This window comes from Eucalyptus grandis, chromosome 7, assembly GCF_016545825.1.
Source record: "Eucalyptus grandis isolate ANBG69807.140 chromosome 7, ASM1654582v1, whole genome shotgun sequence".
Taxonomy (NCBI): domain Eukaryota; kingdom Viridiplantae; phylum Streptophyta; class Magnoliopsida; order Myrtales; family Myrtaceae; genus Eucalyptus; species Eucalyptus grandis.
The window spans coordinates 14,945,165-14,954,278 of record NC_052618.1 but is presented as its reverse complement, the minus strand read 5'-3'; positions in this window follow the sequence as shown (position 1 = coordinate 14,954,278).

Below are 9,114 nucleotides of genomic sequence, written 5' to 3'. Positions count from 1 at the left end.
TGCTTTAATTTTGGAAAAGCTTCGGAGATAATGCACAAATACTTTGCTCACTTTTGCTCAACTTGTCCAAAAACAAATCATCGGTTTTGCTTAAGATACTTTGTATGCATCCTGTTCGAAGAACATCGTTTATTAGATCCAACTTGAGGTCCAAAACCCTTGATCCTTTGTGCTTTCTCAGGCGCATTGCATTACCTATTCGGATTTTGTACTTGGTCAATTTCTCGACATCTAGGTCCTTTGGGAGCATACTTGGATCGGGAATGGAGATATGTAGAGTGCAAAGATTTTTCAAGCAATTCAACTCAATCAAACTTGCATTAGTTGGTTGAGTTTGCTCAATGGCATTCCATTGATCAAAGCTATTCTCCATATACAATTCCTCCAATTTGATCAATCTTTCAAGCACACCTGGTTCAATTATTTGAATATGTGAACAATGGTTCAAGTCCAACAACCTCAGCTCCGTTAGTTGCCCAATTTCTTTCGGCAATCATTGAAAATTGGAGTTCACAAAGCTGAGAACTTGTAATCCTTTTAACTTGCTAAGAATGGCCACATCCTCTAGGAAACAACGCTGAAGACACAAAGTATGTAAGTTCTCCGAGAACTGAAATGACGTCAATGAACGAGTGAGATGAATGCTAGTAAGATTTAAGACTGTAAGTTTCTTCATAGAGTTGAAAAATGAATCTGGAATCTCGAGAGGTTCGTTGTTGGTGAAAAGCAAAAACATGCGCAATTCGGGGCAATCTAACTCTTTGGGAAGCTCCTTTATGTCAATATAGGGAAAGCATATCGCCGAACAACTTTTGAGCCTCTCATTTCGCAATTGTGTTGCCAAGATATCTTTATCTTTCAACACGAGAAGAGGGCGATCTCTTAAAATGAATTGGGCAACAAAGTCATGAACCAAGTCATGTATCTTGAACCCATCTGCGCCTCCATTGTCTAACAAAAGGGATGAAGCTTGAAGAGTGTGGATATGTGTGCTCAACCTATCCCTAGCTTCATTCATGCTGCTATCTTTTCGAAATATCCCCAAACCATAGCCATACCTCACCAAGTTTTCAAGAGAGGGCTCAGAAACGCCATAAGCAACGCACAGTTGTAGCAAACTTTTTGCCTCGTCACTTTCTAAATGATCATAACTTAATTGCAACATCTTATTTATCACTGCACTTATTCCTTCGTTTGAACACCGCTCAATTTGATTCAAAGCATCCCTCCATTCAGATAAACCAGCATACTTGAAACGTTTCGCCACTGTGACAATTAGCAAAGGCAAACGTGCGCACTTGCGGAGTGCTTCGTCCACCAAGGGTCTGAATTCGTTCTTGTGAACTTTGTCTCCCACCATGCTCTCAAACAATGTTCTTGCCTCATTCTCCTTCAGCCTATCGAGTGGGAACTCCTTGTCGCAGCCCATTTCCCTTTGCAAAACATTTCGATCTCTCGACGTCAATAACAACTTGCATCCTATGACTTTGTTGTCATGTCCGCAAGGAATGCCGACTGATTTCAAGTCGAGCCATTCCCATAGGTTGTCCAGTATTATGAGGACGTTTTTTCTTCCCATCAGCTTCCAACCTCTTGCATAGAAGCTTCGCTCGCACGCTGACAAACTCTTCGTTCTTGAAGTCTAGGCCCAACTCGTGTGCAATCTCTTCTTGAATCCTCTTGATGTCTGGATTTGCCGACACGTCGGCCTTGGCGACCAAATCGAACAAGGTCTTTTCCCTTATTCTCTTTTCAGCATCCACCAAAAGGGTGGACTTGCCGACCCCGCCCACCCCGTGAACTCCGACCACACTATTGCTGTTATTGGCAAGAGCGTCTATGATGTCCTGTATGATCGAAGCTCTAGATTCAAAGATGCCATCATCCCTCAGCTTAATTGACTCCGAGGCACAAGAAGCGGAGGCCATCATAGTGGTCGACTGGACGGCATCTGTGCCTTCTCTCGTAGCCGGAGTTGGGGCAACGACATTTCCCGGAGCAGGATCGCTGAAGGAGATGTCCCTGAAATCCCTGCCTTCTTGAGCGAGTTGCAGAATGTCCTTGATCTTGTCCTTGGCCTTCCTGCTGAACTGATAGTGGCAACAGGGGTCGGGAAGAGTCCCGTGGCAGCAAGTCTTGCTCGACTCTTCAAATTCGCCCAACAGGTCTCGTGCCTCCTTCAAGGCCTGCTCAGCACTTGCCTCCCACTCCATGACGTGACTGTAGACATTTTGAAGATTGTTTCTGGCCACTTCGGCAGCATTGTGGATCCTCTCAGCTTCGTACGCCAGCTTCCCGACTTCCTTCTGAAGATTCTGAGCGTAGCTCTTGGAGGATATCACGTATCCGAATTGACGCTTGATGGGAACAACTACCATCTTCAAGACATCCCATACAATTGCAACAGCGGGATCGATCAACATTTTTCTTTGATTTTTCTTTTCCGAGAAACAAAAAGCAAGAAGACGATCGGAAGAGATTTGAGTGCAAAGAAGATCGCCGAAGAGCAATCAATGGAGAAAAAACACAAGTGACTTTTTACTGGAAGATTTGATCATCAACGGTCGAGATTCAGAACAAGCAAGCTAACAAACTATGGAGTTCGCCTGAACTAAATCCCAATCTATTCCTCAGAGATCCGACAGCTTAAAGTCATCACTAGGCAACAATAACAATAGAAAATGACCGCTGTGGACCTTTTAAACAATCGAATCATAGAAATAGGTGGCGTGCACATATGTATCCATATTATAATACATAAGGGTTTTTTTTTTGGTAAGAGATAATACATAAGGATTAATACCATGAAAAACCCAAACTGATACATTTATGATGAATTTATCAAAAATTAATTTTTTTATCACTAAAAACTCTAAATTAATATATCTTTCATAAATTTACCATAAACTAGTACACTTGTGATGAATTTACCCCATGTTAATTTCTGTTAAATTTTGCTGTCAAATTAGTAAGTTGAATGACATGTGACAGTTGATTAGTGTATCAATTTGCGGTTTTACTCTCCATTTGCCATAATTATATAATTTTTGTGATTTTTTGTGGTATTAATCTAGTTTAATGGATGGTATATTTATTCAAATGTCAGGTTTGCAGGTTTAGGAGTTGACAAATTGAATAAATTAATTTACAATAAATTTATTATAAGTATATTAGTTTGTGATTTTTTATGGTCAATTGAGATAAATTTATTATAGATATATTAATTTGAAATTTTTCATAATTAAAAATTAATTTGAAGTGATTTTATCACACATATATTAATTTAGAGTTTTTAAAAGCTTTATTTTTTTATTTTTTATTTTTAGCAAGCATTACCCCAGTAGAGGAATGGATGATTTCCTGCATTTTGCTTTATATAAACTGTAACCCCGGACAAGAGGACAAATAAGGACGGCTCCACCCACGTGACATCTACTTTGTACACTCTGCCATCAACTCAATTTTAATGTGGACCGCACACCAAGGCGGAAGCACATGTGGATGCTTGGAATTCGCAGAGTACTTAAGAAAATACGTGGAAAGACACTTTATTATTTCTTATTATAATAATACTTTTATCGACACTGCACGTGAACGCTTGGGTGAATCGACACGGTGCCAATTAGAATTTGAAATGCGTATGCCACCGTTGCAATACCTAGTTGATTAGACAATGTTAGCATTCAGCAATAGAAGTTCTAATTGGTGCCCGATGGATATTACCCCGACTTCGGTCGAACTAAAGTCCAGATACTTTCGAAGGTATTCGTGCAACGCATGGTAATCTAGGAGGACTTGGAAAAAGTATATAAAAAAAAATCATAAATCTATTACATTTGTATTCTTTTAGTTCTAAACATTTTAATTAGACAAATTTTAGTTCTAGACCTTTTCACATTAGTACTAATTGACTCAATTCGGTCAATTTATGTTAGAAATTGCTGACATAAATGTAAGTCGTCATACATGGCACGATTGAGACAGATGTGGACATCTTATATAATTTTTGATTATTTTTTCACATTTTTTATTAATTTTTTCATCTTTCATTTTCTTTTTTCCCTTCTCTTTTCCTTTGTTTCTTTCTTTCTTCCTTATCTTCCTCCCCCCACCTTCAATCGGTGGAGGTTGTTGGCTATTAGTGAGGCCAGGGTCGGGACACCCTCGGCGGCCATAGGCGAGATCGGTTGTCGCCAACCTTTGGTGAGGGCCATCGAGGGCTGGGCAAGGCCGCCCCTCGCTAGATTCATCAAGGGGACCCTCACCCAGCCTTTGCCCAAGGCTAGTGGGCGCTAGGAAGCCCTTGTGCAACCTCACCTGGATGAGGTTGCCCTTATCGCCAGGTCCTCTCTCTAGCTAGTGAGGGGCCTCATTTAGGCTAGGCTGGTGAGGGCTTCCCAGTGCTTGCCAACCCTTGCCACCCCTCGCCAAAGGTCGATGATGACTAGTCTTGCTTGTGGCCGATGAGGGCATCCCAATACTCACCCTCACTCACAGCCAGCGACCTCTGTTGATTAGAGGCGGGAGAGGAACATAAGGAAGAAAGGAAAAAGGGGAAAAAAAGTGGAAAAATAAAATAAGGGGAAAGAGAAGGAAAAAAAAAAGAAAAAAAATAATGAAACATTTGACAAAATAATTAAAAATATATAAAAATGTCCGCGTTAGTGCCACTCATGCCATGTAGGATGATCGGGATCCAAATCAGCAATTTCCAACATTAATTGGCCGGATGGACTCAATTAGTACTAATATCAAAGGTTTAAAATTCAATTGATACAATTAAAATGTTTATGATTGAATTGATACAAATGTGATAAATTTAGGATTAGTACTTTTCCCATGAGGACTTCTCATGCTACTAAACGTCATATATCAAAACACTTGAATAAGATAAAGCCGCAATTAATATGGATGGCTCCTTATATGTTTGGTATTGTTTATGTGTAAATTCTCCTAGGCCAACAGTTGCCCTTTAAGAGCACGCAAACTACTATAAAAGTGAGTCCTTGTAGACTTTTAGGAAGATTCTCCGTGATTATGTCGACTTGTTTTTAGTGATAAGAAAGAGATGGATTACCAACTCTTTCCGGAAAATGCAGTGCAGTAATATTCTCTACTCGAAAAAAAAAAAAAATATCAAATGTATTGTAAGATCTTTTACTAGGCGAGTTTTTGCTTATATTGAGAGCACCTCACAATTTGATTTTTTTTCTTTAATCTCACGTAAGACTCACCATGTCAAAATTTGTGATTGACCCGAATACATAACATGTTTTTTGCTATTGAGCATCCTCATTGTATTTAGATGATAGACAAGCTGAGTCATTTAATTAAATTCATTTAATTAGGAAAACATCTATACATATGATAAACTCTCTTGAGGTTTGTCGTGACCTTCCCAAGTGTAGTCTTCCCAAAGGGGAGCAAGTTTAGTGGATTGTTGAGCGGAGTTGAGGTTTACTTGATCTCACTCTGCATAGATTTTCCCAAACTCTTATCCATGCGACGTTGGAAAATTCAAATTCAATTGATCAAGAGATGGGATTGTATCATGTAAGAGAGTAGCCATAAACATGTTGGGATTGGCTAAGAGCTAAGAGCTAAGTACAACGTGAAAGAAGGTTCTATTTTCTGCGAATCAAAGACTTTAAGGACTGGATCATACTAATCGTCTAATTATTGCCATTTCCATACCTAAACTTGATTGTTTGCCTATAAGTTGGTTCATGTGTCAAATTATGGAATCCTAAGATTCTTTCCACTAAGTGTTCTTGCACAATTATTCAAATTCATTTGTTCCTAAAGTGGGTCATACTCGCTGAAAGAAGCTAAAGAAATCAAAGCGTAAAAACTATATAAGGAATTTAAAACAACACATCGAAAGGATAATGAAAGACAAGTAAGAGTAAAGTAAGGAAAAGTAAACCCAATATGAGTTGCGCAAAGATTATTACATGATCTTGTTGTTAAGCCCCGAGACAGGAACTTCTGTAATGTAAAATTAAAGCCTCACGTCACTCAAACATGATGAAATAACAAGAGTATAAAATGTGGTAAAGTAACCCAATATGAAATAGGTAGAGAATATATACTATCTTGTTATTAAGCCTCGGGACATGAATCTTTGTGAGATAAAAATTAAAGGCAAAGTCTAATTTCGGCTAAAGAGAATTCCCTACTAAAAAAAATTGTCTAACAATATTAAAGACAAAGACATCCATATATATATATATATATATATATATATATATATATATATAATCCTATTATAAACGCAAATTAGATTTATTTATCTTTTTCTTTTTCATCCTATTATCTATTTATCTAAAAGAAAACACAATCTAAAAGCATATTGATTCTGATAGTCACTTTAACAAGTCCCTAATTCTTAAGCATATATTTTTTGTGAATTCTATTTTGCACTTTAGCAAATCAGTTTTGAAGATCACTTTAACATAACTCTATATATAGTTCTTAGAAGAGCTTAACAATGCCTAAGGAAATTGTCCGATTAGTCCCGATCTTATTGATCAGATGCTAATCTAGTTCTAAACTTTCATAATTTGTCAATTTAGTTATAAATTTTTGCCCAAAATTCCAATCGAGTCTTTTCAGCCAACTTTCCTAGGAAACCACTGATGTACAATGTGCCATAAATGATGGCAACAATAACTAGATTACCATGTAAGTGATTTCTAATGAAAATTGACCGGGAGGACTACCTTGGAACTTGGCATAAAGCTTTTGGACTAAATTGGAAAAAAATTAAAAGTTTATGATTAAATTGGCGAGTTGCACAATAAGTTTGAGATTGATTAGGTAATTATCTCCTATAGATACTCGTCATTAAAAAAGGTAATTTAATATCTCTAGAGAGAGAGAGAGAGAGGGGGGTTTTGGACTGTAGATATTTCAAAAGATATAAATAAATATGTAATAACTTATGAATTTTATAATTAAATAATTGCGTGGTTCCTCATTATGACAAAATATTTTGTTGTATTTTACAAGTAAATCATTAACATTCGATAGAGGGAATACATAACGTGATAGACCATATTTAACAAAATGATGATATAAACATTAATCAAATCTCTGACAAATAAGAGGCTTGATGTCCAAATATCTTTTATGACATAATTATCCATATTTGACAGTAAATGATGGTAGCAAATTAAAAGAAGTATCTGTCATCATAAAAACAAAATTATGGTACATGCTTTGCAAATAAATAAATTTTAAAAATTAAAAGAAACAACTGATAGCAAATCAATAGGATAAACAATTATACATTACTAGAAAAAGTCCATAAAACGAAAATAATAAATTTGTATAGGTCAAATAACACGATGATGCATGTATCATAAATAACTGTAACTAATGCATAATTGTTGATGACACCTTACTTATGGTGTAGAAGTCAAGTAGCATCACAGCACGCAAGGCATGAAAGGTTTACAACCTTCAATGACGAGAGTTTAGCCTACATAGATACCTAAATGAACTTAGTTGTTGTTGGATACTAAGCATTTTAGTCATTATAACAGTGAAAGTCGAGTATCATGCAATACATGATGAGTCCATAACCTTGTGCTTTCATTTGAGAATTTAGCCAATGGATATATTCAAGTAAACTAAAATTTACAATTGGCAACCGCACAAACAAGTAGACCAGCATATATCATTTAATGTGTAATACATTGTTCTGTAATTTTAGATTAAAGACTGTATTTAGATCACATGCTAGTTACTTAACTATTGAATTCGATTTGTTTGGCCAAATGTAAAATTGTTTACATCGAAAAATGACCAAGTCTTTGTAAAAGAAATAATGTCAATATAATTGGGTATGGAGTTTGTAACGATTGATATGGTTTCCGGTAAGTTAACAATAATAGAAGCGCTTATCAATGGCTAAAAACAATAATTATAGATGACTGAGAGATACAGCCGCGGACGTACGATACGATGTTGACGATTATCAACTACTAAATTCTGCTAAATGTTGGACAATGGGAAAAGAAGAAAGGAAATAGTGAAGATGTCGATTGAAGACAACGGCACCAAGAAATGGTTACCCAGTAAAGATTGTAATTGCTTGTGGACAGGATCCATACGCAGATAGGAGGCCTAAAATCTTGAGAATGCAGCTACGACTGCATTTGGAATAGTTGAGTCTTAATGAGCGGTTAGGGCTATGTAATTATTGCAAAGGATTGTCATGATTACTTTTTTTTCCTTCTATGACCTTTATCAATTTAATGGCAACTCCTGTTTAAGATCGCCACTACACCGCTTCCATTAAATTCAAAGATATATTCTTTGGTGAAATGTAGTTTACTGCTCAGGTTAGAACCCATTTTGAGTTAAACAATAATACAATTTGTGGATGATAATTTCCAACATGATTGATGATATCGGACCTAGACTAATCCTAGGACATATGGATCAATTATAAAATTGATTTTTAAAGGGATATGAGAAGCTAAGCTGCAACATTCATAGCTCGTTATACCAACAATAAATAAATAGTTCACATATCATATTTTATGGATCTGAGCAAGTCCTTAAAAAGTTCAAGAGAGAAGAAATAGACAGAGGACCCGCCTTGAGTTGAGAAATCCTATCCCCTATTTTCACTCATCTAGGAAGAAAAATAAAGGATGGGAATTGAGGAGGAGGGTGGGCGGGAGTGGCGTTTGGGTACCGGGACAATTAAATAAGGCGTTGGCTTGGCTGAGCGCTGGGGTCTTCCCAGACTACCGCAGGCAACCACTCTAGGGAGCTCGCTCCCTGCTTAGTCAACCTGTTCTTCGCACAGTTGTTGTAACCAACTTGCTGACTGGGTGCCCTTGCCATAGGGATCGATTATAAAATTGATTTTTAATGAGATATGAGAAGCTGCAAGATTCATCAGTCGTTATATTAACAATAAATAGGAGTCCACATGTATCATTTTTTGAAGTAGGTTCTTTTACTGGGAAGGAAAACCCAACTTGCAAGACTCATGAATGGTCCACTAGTCACGTGGACAACAAACTATAGATCTTCGTAAAATCTAATCTTAGTTGAGGCCTTAATTAAACACTATAAATTCCTTAATTAAGGCAATTA